This window comes from Silene latifolia, chromosome 1 (genome assembly GCF_048544455.1).
Source record: "Silene latifolia isolate original U9 population chromosome 1, ASM4854445v1, whole genome shotgun sequence".
NCBI lineage: Eukaryota > Viridiplantae > Streptophyta > Magnoliopsida > Caryophyllales > Caryophyllaceae > Silene > Silene latifolia.
The window spans coordinates 131,692,465-131,711,192 of record NC_133526.1 but is presented as its reverse complement, the minus strand read 5'-3'; the positions used below and the strand labels follow the sequence as shown (position 1 = coordinate 131,711,192).

The following is an 18,728-nucleotide window of genomic DNA, read 5'->3' as shown; positions in this document are numbered from 1 at the left end:
CAAGGTAACTTTTGACGACGAGTAACAAAACCGACGAACCAAAAATGGCGCCGTTGCCGGGGACGGTGTTAACTTGATTTGATTTTCTTTAATTGTTTTTAGTTGTGTCTTTCTTTACCTTGGAGAAGTTGAACTCCTCAAGGTTCGTTTTAATTGTTTTCGAGTTGTTTGATATTTTGCATGTCTAGGAGAACACAAGGTAACTTGTTGTTACCCATTGATCTTGAAATTGAAAGAACTTTGACCAACAATAGAAGACTTGCTAGAAATACTTTGAGAGGTATTGGTGAGATTGTGGACATTCAACCAAATAATATTGAGTTCATCAACCCTTTTGCAAGAGAAGGAGAAGATAACCCAACTATGGACATGGGCCACAGGCCTGTCTGTGAATTTGGGCCACCTACCGATATGCGGTCACGGGGCACCTGCACGCCAAGCCAAATTGTGGACATGCAGCAGTCTTTTGAATGCCACGCTCGATGATTTAAAAATGCTTTCGACCGGATCACTTTAGATCGGTCGGTTTCGTCTCGGTAAAGGTCTCGAAACGATTAGAGATGTTCAGAGTCGCCACCAAGCAATTATGGGATGCCTGGAACCCGTTCGAAATCCACATTATACCTCGGTCAAATGAAGCACAAAGCAGTATTTGACATAGGTACTAAAGATAAGGACTCGTCCCCCTTTTAGCATTCTGTGCCTAAAATGACTCTCGTACGCCCTGGATATGGCCATCTACTATCCAAAGATTCTGAGTAAGGGGTGACGGTATGTATTGGGAAGCCCTTTAATCGGACACCTAATCCTGCCCGCGTTAGCGGCCTCTACTGATCGATCGTGGTTGTTTAAGTGCAAAAGTTGATAAAACGGTGTAAATGCATGAATGCACATCCAAAAGTTTAACCTAACATGTGAGCTTTCTAATTCGGTTTGTTAATCCAAATATCAAGCATAAGATGTCAAGTTGGATTTAGATTGATTTGCATGTGAAAACGTAAATTAAAGATCCATTTACCAAATTCAGATTATGATGCTTAACACGATTCCATTGTTTGAAAAAGTGTGTTTAAAAGACAAAGTATAAAATGCAAACTCATCAATCTGATCCGTCACGTATTCGGGTTAACCGTAATCGCGGTCGTCCTAGACAAGTACTAAAACGAAACAGAATAATGCCAGGCAGCCCCATTGTGGCGCGATCCCATTGGCAAGGGGAAGGGCTCTGCCATGTTTTTAGATTAGAAAGCTGACGGCCTCTTGGGGCGTGAGCAATGAGCGACCCAATGGGGCGTCTCCTGGTTCTTGAAAAGGTTATTTAAAACCGTATTTATGGTGAAAGATTTGTAAATGTTGTTTGCATGACTCGGAATAATTACTATTGTGTTAGTAACATTCGTTGTCGGATTTGCATGTTTGAAAAGTATAGTTTACAAATAAAAACAACCAAGGATGATTATGAATTATGACTAATATATTTACAAAGTTAAATAAATGAGAAAAATGGTAAATAAAATAAAAGGGTGTTAAAATACTCATTAAAATGTAATCAACCAATAATATCATCGGGTCACGGAATAAACCGTCATGGTATAAAGAACCAAGGATGATTTTTGTAATGGTCAAAATATCTTTATCATAAAAATGAATTAAAATGGTAAATAAAAGAAAAGAATTTCCTTTAAAATGAAATTAGCCAATTAATATCACCGAGTCACGGATTAAACCGTCATGGTATATGGAACCAAGGGTGATTATAATTTATGGCTAAAAAGTTGGTCATAAAAATGAGTTGAAACATTTGAAATGGTAAAAACCGATTACAAATAAGAAATGAAATAAAGAGGAAAGTTGAAAACAAACACGGTTGGATTAAGGCCTGAGAGGGCATTAAGGCGCGAGCCATGCTGCTATACAAGCAGCCCCTATCTGGCCAAAATCCGGTTTTGGCTCGTCTAACCTATATTTGAATCGTGTTATTCATTGTTCATGCATATAAACTCATAAAAACAGTAAAGACATGAAATAAATGAGATATTTACACCCTCAAACTTACGTATTTTGATGTTTGCGTGGTAGACGACTTTAGAGACGGTTTTCTCGTTGTGACTACTCGTAATCAAAGAAGTTTAAAAAGAGTGCCTTAAAAAAGGATTTGGTTTTGAAAATATGTTAATTAAAACATGTTAATTTATGAATTGAGTTGGTCAAATGGGTTGGTCGAATACACGGCGACGGTACCAAACAATGTGTGTAAGGCTTGTGTTTACGATCGGTAGGTCGTAAACACATGTCGATTTTGTGACTTAGGAAGGCGAGTCTAGAAGTTTAAGGGAGAGGTGAAGGGGCGGACTCTCGCGTGAGGATTATGGTGTGTGATGGTGGGTATTTATAGAGAAATGTGGGATGGTAGGTCGGTTAAGTTTGCTTGGAGGCTAAGTAGACACATGCTTTAGGCGCGAGCTACCTCGTGATGTAATGGGGTGCCTTGTCCTTTTCAATTTGGACGTGGCCAATTCTCCGTCCATTGTTTGGTTGGTTTGATGTGTGGTATCCAAATAGGATGTCGTGTAACAATATGGACATCTAATAAGATGATTTTGGGTGTTACTTGAGGTAGGTGTTTTGTGTGCTTGACTCGGGTTTTACCCGTGTGAGTCGGGATTTGAATTTCGAGTCGGTTTTTGGCCCGGTGTCGGTTTTGACTCTAGTTAGGGTCATTTTAATGGAAATAACATGATAAAGACATTAATGGCATTATAATTGTCATTCGAGATTTGGTTTGACTCGGGTTGACTCAGGTTGACTCGAGTTGCGAGTTTCTGAGTCGGTTTTGGGTCCGAAGACAGTTTTAACTCTAAATAGTGTTATTTTAATGCAAATGAAGTTAGAAAATCATTTATGAAATCATTTTTCTTATCCGAGTAGTGCATTAAACCATCCCATGTATGGCCAATCCACGCACGCATATGAAAAACACGTTATCGTCCGATCATCATCGGGTGGTTTTTGGAAGGTGCAGATACTGGGTATCTACACCAACCCAAAACCAACCACAAAATCAACCCGCAATGCCTAAATTTTCATCACATTCCGTACCAACCGAGGAGAACCTACCAAATGGTACTCCTACCCCACAACATTTAACCGGTAATTTCATTGCAAAATCCGCATTTATACAATTGGTTGAGAGAAGTCAATTTGGGGGGATGCCTAGTGAAGACCCTCATTCTCATATGGAGACTTTTTGTGATTATTGTGATGCGATTTCTCAAAGCGGAGTCACTCAAGACCAAATTCGATGGGTCTTATTTCCTTTTTCTTTGATTGGTTCCGTGAAACAATGGTTCAAGAGCCTAGATAAGGCTACTCTTGGTATTGACTCTTGGATGAAATTCGCACTTGCTTTCTACAAGAAATTCTATCCTCCGGATAAGACTAACATGTTGAGAGCCCAAATCACCGGGTTCAAACAAAGGGATGAGGAATCTTTGTATGAAGCATGGGAGAGATTCAAGGATACTTGTCGATCTTTTCCACACCATGGACTTAGCGAGTGGTTCCTTGTACAACAATTTTGGAATGGTCTATATGAAGACTCCCGAAATATTCTCAATATGGGGTCAAATGGTATGTTTACCGAAGTTGATGAAAATCAAACATGGAACAAGATTGAAGAAATGGCGATCCATAACTCACAATATAGTAGACCTCGGAAGGCTACTAGAGGAGGAAAGCATGCGGTGGACTCTATTACTCAATTGGGTGCTCAACTTAGTGCTCACATTGACACCATTAATTTGAAGTTTGAGAAGGCTATGGCTAAACTTGAAGAGGCCTCCAAATCACCTAAGCAACATGTTAATGCTATGGTAGCATCATCATTAATTCCAAGTGGAGTATTTGAGAGTTGTGGAACTTTAGGACATGACCAAAGTGAATGTAGGGGAACAAGTGAATGCTTTCCAAGCATATAAGAGTGGTACCCCTTATTCCAACTATTACAATGAAAACACCAAATTCCACCCCAACCTCTCATACAAAAGCCAAAATGTTCAAAACCCTCAAACAACATACGCCCCACCTCCAATGAGAAACCAAGCTCAAAGACCCTTTTACAATCAAAACCAAGGTTATCAAAACAAACATTCATACAATAAAATAAATGACCAAAGTTTTGATGTTCAAAAAGCGGTCCTCCAAATGCAAAAGAACCAACAAGAATTTTTCGCTCAAATGCAAAAGGATAGTCAAGCAAAGGACATCACCATCAACAACATACTAGCCCACACGAAGATGTTGGAAACCAAAATGTCTCAATTAGCATCTTCTAGTTCACATAGACAAAAGGGGCAATTACCACCTCAAGGTAATCCCCCAAGACATGAGTCGGTGAGTGCCATCCATTTGAGGAGTGGTACAAGGTATGAAGGGCCGAAGAGGACTGTTGATGAAGATGTTGTGAATGCTAGTGACAAGGAAAGAGTTGAAGACTCTAAGAAAGAAGAACCCACCACCATTCAAGAAGTTTCAAAGGAGAATGAAGAGAAGGCTAAGGAGAAAGAGCCTATTGTGATTCGGCTTCCATTTCCAGGTCGTCAAGCTAAGCCTAAGTTTGATGAACAACTTGGGAAGTGTATGGAGATTGTGAAAAATTTGGAAGTCTCAATTCCATTTACGGAATTGATCAATCACGTTCCGGCCTATGCGAAATACATGAAAGATATTTTTACAAAGAAGAAATCCATCCGGAAGCTTGAGACTATTGCTTTCGCTAAGGTGAGTAGTGCCATGCTACAAGGAAGTTCACCTCCAAAACTAAAGGATCCGGGAAGTTTCTCTATTCCATGCACCATTGGCGATACTACAATCAACAAAGCTCTATGTGACCTTGGGGCAAGTGTGAGTGTCATGCCATATTCGGTATGCAAAAGGTTAGGAATGGGAGAGCTCAAGTGCACTAATATCACACTTCAAATAGTGGATCGTTCAACAAAGACACCTTTAGGGGTATGGGAGGATGTGCCGGTAAGAATTAGAAAGTTCTTCATCCCGGTGGACTTTGTTATTGTTGACATGGAGGAAAACTCCAACATTCCTATCATTTTAGGAGGACCTTTCTTACACACCGCGGGAGTGGTGATTGACGTGAAACATGGAGAGCTCACACTCGAAGTGGGAGATGAAACAATCACTTTTAATCTTGACAAGACCATGAGAGGTCCCCGACTACATGAGCCATGTTTCATGGTTGATCATTATAGCCGAGAAAGTGATAGGAAGAAGTTGGCATCTCAATGTTGACTCGAGTTGCGGGTTAATATTTTTGTCATTCGAGATTTGGTTTGACTCAGGTTGACTCGAGTTGCGGGTTTCTGAGTTGGTTTTGGGTCCGAAGACAATTTTAACTCTAAATAGTGTTATTTTAATGCAAATGAAGTTAGAAAACCATTTATGAAATCAGTTTTCATATCCGAGTAGTGCATTAAACCGTCTCATGTATAGCCAATCCACGCACGCATATCAAAAACTCGTTATAGTCCGATCATTATCGGGTGGTTTTTAGAAGGTGCGAGATCGGGTATCTCTGAGCCCCCACTTTGACTGAGGCTTGGACAGGGCGAAAGTCAAAGTATGATCTCCAGGTCAATCGAAGACTACAACCTGAAGACCATTGCGACGTCGAAGCTACTCAAAAAGGTTTGAGCCAAGGACCTGCCGTCGGGAAGGGGGACGTCGAGGCGACTCGGGGATTCGAGTCAAGGACCTACCGTCGGGAACAGTTTAGAGTCTGTCGACTTCCGGTTTGGGTAGTTTAAAGTCCATTAGACTACGTATAAAAGCTCGCCAGCCATAAGAAGGAATCATACTTGAGGCATCTTCGGGATATGTCCTTGCGCGTTTGCGGACAAAGGCTCCCCAGCTGTGATAAAGAGTCGTACCTGAGGCATCTTCGGGATACGTCCTTGAGTTGTTTGCGGACAAAGGCTCGCCAGCTGTGATAAGGAGTCGTACTCGAGGTATCTTCGGGATACGTCCTTGAGTTGCATCTTGTGTGCGTGCAAAGACTCGCCAGCTGTGATAAGGATGTGAAGGGGCTCTCCCGCCGCGGTGCGTTGTAAGGCTCGCCAGCCATGGTGCGTTGTAAGGCTCGCCAGCTATGTTGAAGGTGCGTTCCGAGGCTCGCCAACCATGTTGAAAGTGCATTGAGGCTCGCCAGCCATTCATGGTCGAATGATCAACTGTGGAAAATAGCATGTGTGACATCCATTTGAAAATCGGCATTCGCTGGGGAGTTAGAAACTCCTCAGGACTCGCCGGGGATATGGGTTACTGCTCGTTGGGAGGTAGCGTGTGCCATGTAATCGGCGGGGTTAAAGTTCTTGGACTTGATGGGTCGCCGTTTGTTGGGAAGAACCCAGTACTCAGCTGGAGTGTGTTTGTCTTCTCTAGATTATCTGTATGGTTAGTGACCACACAAATCCGCAGTCGCATAAACAAGTACATTGAATGCAAGCATATAAGCACGTACGCATATAAGCATGTAAGTAATTAGCATAAAAGCAACTAGCATGTAAGCATATAAGCACGTAAGCACATAAGCATGTGAGCAGTTAGCATATAAGTAACTAGCATGTTATATCTCACGCGAAGGGAGATAGGAGTTTTGAATGTTGTGAAACTTAAAGGCGAGTCTTGTTACTCGTAGATCTGTGATTTGATAAATTGGAGACACGTGACCGTTGCGATATTGACTCACATGGACGCATACCAACAGAATGACATAGCAGACGACCATGAACGTGATACAAAGTCAGTGTCGACACAACACGGGGGTGACTCTGATAGACTTTGCACATGTAAGTGCAACTCCTAGCCAAGAAAGGGTGACAGCGCGTATCAAATCCCTGGAGTAGAAGGTCTGCTCGGCTGGGGAACATGAATTGATTAACTTTTCCAGACATCTTTGCCTCCATTTGCTTGTTTGAGATCCCTTCTCAAGGTATGATGATTCGGAGAGCGGAACCAAGACCTTGTCATCGTTCGAACCGAGCACTAGGCTATGGGCGTTTGTTTTTTGGACTGTAGTTGAGACTCGAAAGATGTTTGAGGGTAAAGGATGGGTGGCGTCTTGAAAGAGAAGCCCCCAGAGTGAGAAGGTGGTAATTTGACAAAACAAGAAATGGGCGACTTCTTAAGGAAGAAGCCCCCAGTAAAGAGGTATGAGAATAATTTTCTACAGCTGGGTGGGCTGGTTTTGAGGATTGATGTTGATGTTTGAGATTGAGATGGGTGTGCGGTTGTGTCCCTGTTAGGGACTGCCTACGTATTCGCGTGTGTGCGAAATCAAACCAGATCGTAGTTCTGAACTGTGTGTGCAATGGTTTGCAAATTGAAGGTTTGAAAATTGAATGTGTGTGGGGGGTGTGGTTATGTCCTCGTAATAGGACTGCCTACGTATTCGCGTGTTTGCGAAATCAAACCGGATCGTAGTTCTGAATGTGTGTGCCTAAGCGAGTTGTTAGGACCTTAAAGTGATTTTGAGGTGTATGGTTGCGTCCTTGAAGGACTACCTACGTATTCACGTGAAGTGAAATCCTACCAGATCGTAGTTCTAAATGTGTACTTAAGCGAGTTGTTAGGACCTTAAAGTGGGAGGATAACGACGGTAAATTCCGTTTGGTGACTCATCTGAATGTGTGCCTAAGCGAGTTGTTAGGACCTTAATGTGAGGGGGTCACGATGGTAAATTCCGTTTGGTGACTCGAAAAATTGATTTGAGAGAATTCCCCTCGATCATGAATCGAAGAGGTCTAATTTGTAAAAATGTTCCTTATTATGTGAGCACACTAAAAAGTGGACCCTAAGGGTAGATTGGGTATGTCTCGTTCTCGGTAGCAAAGCATTCGAGAACTCCGTATCTGGGGCAGGGTGAAAATGGCTTCAACATTAGGGAATGTGGAGCTTGGTAATAATAAGTTTGTTTGACAGATAAAATCTGGAGTTGAGGGTCACGACGGTGAATTCCATTTGGTGACTCGAAAGTTGATTGGAGAGAAATACCTCTTGATCATGAATCGAAGAGGCATAGCTGGTGAAAATGTTTCTTGTTGTGTGAGCACACTAAAAAGTGGACCCTAAGAAAGCAATGTTTTTTGAAGACTCTGAATTTGGGTCAAGGTGGAAATGGCTTCGGCATTTTAGAATGTGAAGGTTGGTAATAAAAGGGTTGTTTGACAGATAAAAATATGGAGTTTGTATTTTGTGGTGTTTAGGCCGGTGGGTTGTGGCTTGTAATGTGGTGCGGAATGGGGTCTCCGGCTTGATGTGGCCTGAGCACGAAATGGTTGGTAAATGTGGGATCAGAATCCTATGTCTGGACCTTAAAGGTTAAGGTGTGATATTACGAGCTGAAGGGGAATCCTCAGAATCCTAGATAGGTCTCCCTGTAGCAGTCTCTAGATGGACTTTAGGGGTGAAGCGATGTTGGTTATGATCTTGAGGGGAATCCCCAGGATCCTAGATGGGTCTCCATGTAACAGTCTGTTGAAGGACTTAGAGGTGAAGCTGTGTTGGTTGAGGTTTTAGTGTTTGGTGTTTTGGACTTGTTGGTCCTGGATTTTGTGTGGTGGATGTTTTCTTTGGGTTTTGGCCTTTTTGAGAAAAAGGGTTTCAATCTTATTTTGTTTTGATTTTGTCTTGGGGGATGGATATTAACTTGGGTTTTTGATTTTGGCATTTCGCTTTGACTTTGGGTGAATGGCTATTGGCTTGGGCCTTTGATTTTGGCCTTTCGCTTTGGCTTTGGGTGAATGGATATTGGCTTGGGCCTTTGATTTTGGCCTTTCGCTTTGGCTTTGGGTGAATGGATATTGGCTTGGGCCTTTGATTTTGGCTTTTCGCTTTGGCTTCGGGTGAATGGCTATTGGCTTGGGCCTTTGATTTTGGCCTTTCGCTTTGGATATATTGTTTTTTTGCCGTCCTTCGTTCGAGGAAGGTAGAGGTGCAGACGGGGATGTACCCGTTGGTGAGAGGTTGATATTTGGTGATGTGATGTTTTTGTGGGGTATGGGCTTGCCTTCCGTCATTGACATGAACAAGGAGACGTTCTTGTTTGTTATCTAGGTTCGTCGTAGAATCCCTTTGATAGAAGCTCGTTCTAAATTGGGTGCAAATTAATGGTTTCTATTGCCAGGCATGGAATAGGTGAAGAAAATGGACGCGGAGTTTTGACTCCTCTGCTTACTCGGTACGGAACGTCACTCGAGTGTACTCACACTGAATTGGAACATATTGCTTGTTTTAAATTAATTCACAAATCAATTCTCAATGTCAACGGGAAATGGTAAAGGGGAGAATATATGATAGTTGGAAATCGTGCTTTTATTTAGATAAATAAGATGTTAGCACAGACTCGATGAATACATGTGAATCATGGGGACAGCCCCCAGTTTGTCACTTAGGAATAAAAGGACAGACACTAGGATAGATATGAGAAAGCCTAAGACTCGGACTCGGACTCAGACTTAATCGTAGATACGAATTCCTAATCATCATGTTCCTCCTCGAAGGTCTCTTTCGCAGCATCCAACGGCTTGAATGTCTGATCTTGAGCATTGACCCACTTGAGCACTTCACTCTCGTTGTTGGGGATTATATGAGGACAATAGTCGACGAGGCTTTCATCTCCTTGCAGAAAGAGATGTTCATGAGGGTTGTCTTCATCACTTGGTTGGCATAGGGATGAAGCTATCAGTTCATGATTGTCGATCATATTTTGAATAACATGTTTCAGTTTGAAGCATGTTTCAGTGTCATGACCATTTCCTTGATGATATTGGCAATAGGCATTGCCGTCCCAGAAACGAGATTTCCTGCTTTCAGACGGGTCCGGAGTGGGCCCGATTGGTTGTAGCTTCCCTTCAGTCATGAGCTTTTGAAGAGTTGTGGGATAGGTTGTGTTGAGTTTAGTGAATGTCCTTTGAGAATGATCAACCTTGCTGTTTGATTTGAGACATTCAGGGGGATTGTCTTGACTGAGAGGTGCAATTATGATTTTGCCAGCTTCAATCATATTTTGAATTACATGCTTGAGTTTGAAGCAGGTTTTGGTGTCATGGCCCTTGCCTTGATGGTATTGGCAATAGGCATTACCATCCCAGGATTGGGCTCTTTTGTGTTCTGGTGGGTCCGGAGTCGGACCAATGGGTTGGAGCATTCCTTCTGAAGCAAGTAGCTCCAGAGCGGTGCCATATGTTATTCCCAGATCAGTGAAGACCCTTTGATGTTTTCCCGTGGTTCCCACATTGGTGTTTCTTGGGATGTTTTTGTGAGTTTTGTTTTTGTTTTTATCAGTCCTGGGCGGAAGCAGGATTGGGTTATTGTCAATGGGAGGTTTTTGGGATGTTGATTTGTATTTTGAAAGGGATTTTGGTGAGGTTATTTCATGTTCTTTGTTGGTAGGTTCGTGGATGTGGGAACCATTGAATGACTCCTCATTTTCAACAGCTGTTGGTTGGTGAACAGAGGGTTAGTTTTCTCCTTGATGGTCAGGTTCATTTTCAGTACTACCAAACCTCTTCTCCAAATTAGCTACCCGGTTGTTCAAATCATCGATAGCCACTTGCAGCTTTGAGAATATGTTGTTGATGGAGACAGAGAGCATTATTATGGCGCTTTGTATGCCATCTTCGTCAATTGCATGAATTTTCTCATCGTCAGGAGAGATGAGGTGAGAGCAGTCTAGGGAAGATTCCTGACTGTGTCCAATAGGATTTTCCGGAGGGTCGTTTTTGTTGTTTGTTGAGGGGGGTAATGGTAATTCTCCATTTTCAATCATATCAAGTATGGCACCTTTTAGAGGGAGACACATTTCAATGTCATGTCCGCGACCTTGGTGATACTGACAAAACAGTTTTCCTTCCCATCTACGTCCTCGCTTGCTTGGTAGAGGGTTTGGAGTTGGACCGATTGGTTTGAGTTTTCCTTGTGAGATTAGCCTTTCCAAGGCTGTGGCATAAGGCATACCCAAATCAGGGAAGGACCTATGAGGTCGTCTGGTTTTTGTTTTGTCGATGGCAAGTAGCCGGCTTTCAAGGAGCTTAACCCTTTGCACAATATCAGAAAAGGGAAAATTCCCGGTTATTAGTTTGTCCTCAACTTGGGAGAGACGAGTGCTCAAGTTTTCCACGGTAGCTAGGAGTCGTAGGACCATGTTGTTGGTTTCAGCAGAAGTCATGGCGGATGAAGGTTGATCACCTTCTTGTGTTTCTGGTTGGCGATCGATGGCACCCAAGGGATTCCTATTTGACATAACAATAGGCGTTCTAACTTGTCTTGGCAAGGGATTACACAGACAAAGGCAAGTGCGACACATATGTATAAAAGGCAGTTATGTCGTGAAGACGGGACGGTGTGACTAGGTTATGAGTTCATTAAAGATCGTGAATGACCTCTTGTGTTTGAACTCGTGGTGCATGACTTTGAACTTAGACTCGAGTGTCGACTTTAGCATAGTGATGCCTAGACAGACGACTTCCGACTTAGTTTGGAGGTTTGTTGCTGGCGTGACGCCGTTGGACAAGACATGTACACAAACTTGACCTTTGACCTGTAATTTAGGGGAAATGCGGGTTTAAAACCCGACAGGTTTTGACTCTGATAACGCCATAATTGGAGATGTCTCGACAATTAGGCGACACGATCTAGACCAGAAGGAAGGTACCAACTTCGGCAGACACTCGATGTTATCTAGACGGCTTGAGTTGACTCGAGGTTGAATCGGAATGGTGGACTGAAATTTTAGAAAATAGAAATTTTCAAAAGATTCATTTGTCGTGTTATGGACGGCTTCCGAAGAGTAGGGATCTGTAGAAGGTCAGCCAGTTGAAAGGGTTGTCTTAGGTTTATTTTCAAAAGACGGTTTAAGTGGAGATTCCGGCGACTCTGAAACCAATGTGTTGTTTTCGAAGACGGTTTTTGAAATTCCGAATCACGGATATGAAAATCGTATTTGGAATCGTCATCACAATGGCCATGGAAACGGTTAAATTTGTTTTCAAAGGATTTAAAATTTGGTTGAGAATTTGAAAACGGTTAAATTTGTTCTCAAAGATTGAGTTTTGATTCGAAATATGAAAACAGTTAAATTTGTTTCAAATACATGATTTTGAATTGAAATTTGAAAACGGTTAAATTTGTTTTCAAATGATTTGAAATTGGATTTGAAATTTTAAAACGGTTAAATTTGTTTCCAAATGGTTTGAAGTTGGATTTGAAATCTGAAAACGGTTAAATTTGTTTCCAAAGGATTTGATTTTGAATTTGAAATTTGAAAACGGTTAAATTTGTTTTCAAAGATTTGATTTTGAATTGAAATTTGAAAACGGTTAAATTTGTTTTCAAATGATTTGAAGTTGTATTTGAAATTTGAAAACGGTTAGATTTTTTTTCAAATAATTTGAAATTGGATTAATTTGAAAACGGTTAAATTGGTTTTCTAAAATTTAAATTTGAATTTAAATTTGAAAACGGTTAAATTTGTTTTCAAAGATTTGATTTTGAATTGAAATTTGAAAACGATTAAATTTGTTTTCAAATGATTTGATTTTGAATTTGAAATTTGAAAATGGTTAAATTTGTTTTCAAATGATTTGAAATTGGAAATTATGAGGATTGAATTCGACACTACGACGGGTTAGAAAACCGTTTTAACCTTTGAAAGACGGTATGCAAATCGAAAAGTGTGAGAATTGAACTCGTCATCACGACGGCTTAGAAAAGCCAAGTTTGATTTTGAAAACGAGATTTGAAATTTGGAAAGTTGCACGGGTTGAAATCGTCATTACGACGGTTTGAAAAATGTTTTTGTTTGAAAATTGATTTCGAATTTTGAAAATTCGAGGGAAGAATTCGTCATTACGACGGCGTAAAAAGGCGCATTGAGAATGCAACGGTCGGCGAGAGACCGAGGTTTGAAACGGCCATTATGACGACGTAAAAGGGTATTTTGAAACGGTTTGTGAAAACCAGGGTTAGAAATTGTCATTACAACGGCATGAAAAGGTGCATTTGAAATGGTTATAAAAACCGGGTTTTGAAATGGCCATAATAACGGCATAAAAAGGTGTATTTGAAACGGTTGTAAAAAACCGAGTTTTAAAAGTCGTCATTACAACGGCCTAAAAAGGCGTGCAACGGACGGCGAAAGACCGAGGTTTGAAATTGTTGTAGAAAACCGGGTTTGAAAATCGTCATTACGACGGTATAGAAAGGCGTGTTGAAATGGTTGTAAAAAACCGGATTCGAAAATCGTCATTACGACGGCCTAGAAAGGCATGTTGAAATGGTTGTAGAAAACCGGATTCGAAAATCGTCATTACGACGGCCTATAAAGGCGTGTTGAAATGGTTGTAGAAAACCGGATTTGAAAATCGTCATTACGACGGCATGAAAAGGTTCCAACGGTCGGGGAAAGACCGAGGTTTGAAACGGCCATTATAACGGCGCAAAATGTGTTTTTAAAACGGTTGTAGAAAATCGGAATTGAAAGTCGTCATTAGGACGGCCTAAAAAAGGTTTGCAACGGTCGGAGAAAGACCGAGGTTTGAAACGGTTGTGAAAAACCGGATTTGAAAATCGTCATTACGACGGTATAAAAAGGTTCCAACGGTCGGCGAAAGACCGAGGTTTGAAACGGCCATTATAACGGCGCAAAAAGATGTTTTTGAAAGTTTGAAATGACACGGAAGGACTTATGATCACATAACACATAAGAACTCACAGTTCATTATATTATGTATAATGCTGACACGGGTTTTGGCTTAATAAGGTGGGTTACACACCAAGAAATCGAACCCCGATTTGCGAGAGTGATACCAATCCAAACAAAAATGTGTAAGGAGGGTTTCCTAGCCTCGTGCTCGAAGGTGATGAAAGCTCTTTGACGAAACAGAAATGTGTAACGTCAACGGTATGCTTGACGCATTCGGTATTCGAAACGCGGGGATGAGAAAACTCACGCCGGCGGGACGAGCCAATTAGTCGATAAAGGTTAGGTTGTGGGCCCGGACAAGGAACCCGACTTATGACCGTAATATCAATTAATGCACTTTTAACCACGACCTCGTTCGAGTTTCACCTCTAAGGATCACAAAGACACAAGTGTCCTAGTTTTCCCCAGCGGAGTCGCCTATCTGTGGACATGGGCCACAGGCCGGTGTGTGGATTTGGGCCACCTACAGGTGTGTGGTCACGGGCCACCCGCACGCCAAGCCAAATTGTGGACATGCAGCGGTCTTTTGAAAGCCACGCTCGATGACGTAAAAATGCTTTCGACCGGATCACTTTAGATAGGTCGGTTTCGTCTCGGTAAAGGTCTCGAAATGATTAGAGATGTTCGGAGTCGCCACCAAGCAATTATGGGATGCCTGGAACCCGTTCGAAATCCACTTTATACCTCGGTCAAACGAAGCACAAAGCAATATTTGACATAGGTACTAAAGATAAGGACTTGTTCCCCTTTTAGCATTCTATGCCTAAAATGACTCTCGTACGCCCTGGATAAGGCCATCCACTATCCAAAGGTTCTGAGTAAGGGGTGAGGGTACGTATTGGGAAGCCCTTTAATCGGACACCTAATCCCGCCCGCGTAAGCGGCCTCTACTGATCGATCGTGGTTGTTTAAGTGCGAAAGTTGATAAAACGATGTAAATGCATGAATGCACATCCAAAAGTTTAACCTAACATGTTGGCTTTCTAAGTCGGTTTGTTAATCCAAATATCAAGCATAAGATGTCAAGTTGGATGTAGATTGATTTACAGGTGAAAACGGAAATTAAACATCCATTTACCAAATTCGGATTATGATGCTTAACACGATTCCATTGTTTGAAAAAGTGTGTTTAAAAGACAAAGTATAAAATGCAAACTCGTCAATCTGATCCGTCACGTATTTGGGTTAACCGTAGTCGGGGTCGTCCTAAACAAGTACTAAAATGAAACAGAACAATGCCAGGCAGCCCCATTGGGGCGCGAGCCCATTGGCGAGGGGAAGGGCTCTGCCAGGTTTTTAGATAAGAAAGCAGACGGCCTCTTGGGGCGCGAGCAATGAGCCGACCCAATGGGGCGTCTCCTGGTTCTTGAAAAGGTTATTTAAAACCGTATTTATGATGAAAGATTTTTAAATGTTGTTTGCATGACTCGCAATAATTACTATTGTGTTTGCAACATTCGTTGTCGGATTTGCATGTTTGAAAATTATAGTTTACAAATAAAAAAGTAAAATGTTTGATTTGAACTAATCATGTTAAGTTCATTTCTTTGTAATTAGTCAAGTTAATCATCGTACTCGGATTAAACCGACATGGTATAAACAACCAAGGATGATTATGAATTATGACTAATATATTTACAAATGTAAATAAATGAGAAAAATGGTAAATAAAATAAAAGGGTGTTAAAATACCCATTAAAATGTAATCAACCAATAATATCATCGGGTCACGGAATAAACCGTCATGGTATAAAGAACCAAGGATGATTTTTGTAATCGCAAAATATATTTATCATAAAAATGAATTAAAATGGTAAATAAAAGAAAAGAATTTCCTTTAAAATGTAATTAGCCAATTAATATCACCGAGTCACGGATTAAACCGTCATGGTATATGGAACCAAGGGTGATTATAATTTATGGCTAAAAAGTTGGTCATAAAAATGATTTGAAACATTTGAAATGGTAAAAACCGATTACAAATAAGAAATGAAATAAAGAGGAAAGACGAGAACAAACACGGCTGGATTAAGGCCTGAGAGGGCATTGAGGCGCGAGCCATGCTGCTATACAAGCAGCCCCTTTCTCGGGCCAAAATCCGGTTTTGGCTCGTCTAACCTATATTTGAATCGTGTTATGCGTGGTAGACGACTTTAGAGACGGTTTTCTCGTTGTGACTACTCGCGATCAAAGAAGTTTAAAAAGAGTGCCTTAAAAAAGGATTTGGTTTGGAAAATATGTTGAAAATATGTTAATTAAAACATGTTAATTGATGAATTGAGTTGGTCAAATGGTTTGGTCGAATGCACGGCGACGGTACCAAACAATGTGTGTAAGGCTTGTGTTTACGATCGGTAGGTCGTATACATGTGTCGATTTTGTGACTTAGGAAGTCGAGTCTAGAAGTTTAAGGGAGAGGTGAAGGGGCGGACTCTCGCGTGAGGATTATGGTGTGTGATGGTGGGTATTTATAGAGAAATGTGGGATGGTAGGTCGGTTAAGTTTGCTTGGAGGCTAAGCAGACACATGCTTTAGGCGCGAGCTACCTCGTGATGTAATGGGGTGCCTTGTCCTTTTCAATTTGGACGTGGCCAATTCTCCATCCATTGTTTGGTTGGTTTGATGTGTGGTATCCAAATAGGATGTCGTGTAACAATATGGACATCTAATAAGATGATTTTGGGTTGTTACTTGCGGTAAGTGTTTTGTGTGCTTGACTCGGGTTTGACCCGTGTGAGTCGGGATTTGAATTTCGAGTCGGTTTTTGTCCCGGTGTCGGTTTTGACTCTTAGTAGGGTCATTTTAATGGAAATGACATGATAAAAATATTAATGGCATTATTTTTGTCATTAAAGATTTGGTTTGACTCGGGTTGACTCAGGTTGACTCGAGTTGCGGGTTTCTAAGTCGGTTTTGGGTCCGAAGACAGTTTTAACTCTAAATAGTGTTATTTTAATGCAAATGAAGTTAGAAAACCCTTTATGAAATCATTTTTCATATTCGAGTAGTGCATTAAACCATCTCATGTATAGCCAATCCACGCACGCATATCAAAAACACGTTATAGTCCGATCATCATCGGGTGGTTTTTGGAAGGTGTAGATACTGGGTATCTACACCAACCCAAAACCAACCACAAAATCAACCCACAATGCCTAAAGTTTCATCACATTCCGTACCAACCGCGGACAACCTACCAAATGGTACTCCTACCCCACAACATTTAACCGGTAATTTCATTGTAAAATCCGCATTTATACAATTGGTTGACAGAAGTCAATTTGGGAGGATGCCTAGTGAAGACCCTCATTCTCATATGGAGACTTTTTGTGACTATTGTGATGCGATTTCTCAAACCGGAGTCACTCAAGACCAAATTAGATGGGTCTTATTTCCTTTTTCTTTGATTAGTTCTGTGAAACAATGGTTCAAGAGCCTAGATAAGGCTACTCTTGATATTGACTCTTGGAAGAAATTGGCACTTGCTTTCTACAAGAAATCCTATCCTCCGGAGAAGACTAAAATGTTGAGAGCCCAAATCACCGGGTTCAAACAAAGGGATGAGGAATCTTTGTATGAAGCATGGGAGAGATTCAAGGATACTTGTCGATATTGTCCACACCATGGACTTAGCGAGTGGTTCCTTGTACAACAATTTTCGAATGGTCTATATGAAGACTCTCGAAATATTCTCAATATGGGGTCAAATGGTATGTTTACCGAAGTTGATGACAATCAAACATGGAACAAGATTGAAGAAATGGCGGTCCATAACTCACAATATAGTAGACCTCGGAAGGCTACTAGAGGAGGAAAGCATGCGGTGGACTCTATTACTCAATTGGGTGCTAAACTTAGTGCTCAAATTGACATCATTAATTTGAAGTTTGACAAGGCTATGGCTAAACTTGAAGAGGCCTCCAAATCACCTAAGCAACATGTTAATGCTATGGTAGCATCATCATTAATTCCTAGTGGAGTATGTGAGAGTTGTGGAGCTTTAGGACATGACCAAAGTGAATGAAGGGGAACAAGTGAACAAGTGAATGCTTTCCAAGCATACAAGAGTGGTACCCCTTATTCCAACTATTACAATGAAAACACCAAATTCCACCCCAACCTCTCATACAAAAGCCAAAATATTCAAAACCCTTAAACAACATACGCCCCACCTCCAATGAGAAACCAGGCTCAATGACCCTTTTACAATCAAAACCAAGGTTATCAAAACCAACCTTCATACAATAAAACAAATGACCAAGGTTTTGATGTTTAAAAAGCGGTCCTCCAAATGCAAATGAACTAACAAGAATTTTTCACTCAAATGCAAAAGGATAGTCGAGCAAAAGACATCACCATCAACAACATACTAGCCCACACGAAGATGTTGGAAACACAAATGTCTCAATTAGCATCTTCTAGTTCACAAAGACAAATGGGGCAATTACCACCTCAAGGTAATCCCCCAAGACATGAGTCGGTAAGTGCCTGTGGACATGGGCCACGTCTCGGTCTGTGGATTTGGGCCACCTACCAGTCCGTAGTCATGGGCCACCTGCACGCCAAGCCGATCTGTTGGACATGCAGCGGTCTTTTGAAAGCCACGCTCGGCGGCGTAAAAATGCCTTCGACCGGATCGTTTTAGATCGGTCGGTTTCGTCTCGGTAAGGGTCTCGAAACGATTAGAGATGTTCGGAGTCGCCACCAAGCATTTGTGGGATGCCTGGAACCCGTTCGAATTCCACTTTATACCTCGGCCAAATCGAAGCACAAAGCAGCGTTTGACATAGGTACTAAAGATAAGGAAATCATATATGATTTAGAGAGATGATTTTTAGGAAGAGAAAGCTCTGAAGTTTCCCTAAAACCTAGCAATGGCTCGTTCTAGGAAAACTTCGTCCCCCCTAAATTCACCTAATAAAAATAAAAAAAAATAGTAATTCATCTGGTAATA

General features: G+C 41.3%; 2 non-coding genes across 2 annotated transcripts; both read right to left on the bottom strand.

The window, feature by feature from the left end:
* Window positions 1–3,443: 3,443 nt before the first annotated feature.
* LOC141620129 (small nucleolar RNA R71) lies at window positions 3,444–3,550 on the bottom strand. The gene has a single exon (XR_012531892.1). It is a non-coding gene; the product is annotated as a small nucleolar RNA R71 (small nucleolar RNA).
* A 13,747-nt stretch (window positions 3,551–17,297) lies between these two features.
* On the bottom strand, window positions 17,298–17,404 carry LOC141619621 (small nucleolar RNA R71). Its single transcript, XR_012531766.1, has one exon. It is a non-coding gene; the product is annotated as a small nucleolar RNA R71 (small nucleolar RNA).
* Window positions 17,405–18,728: the final 1,324 nt, after the last annotated feature.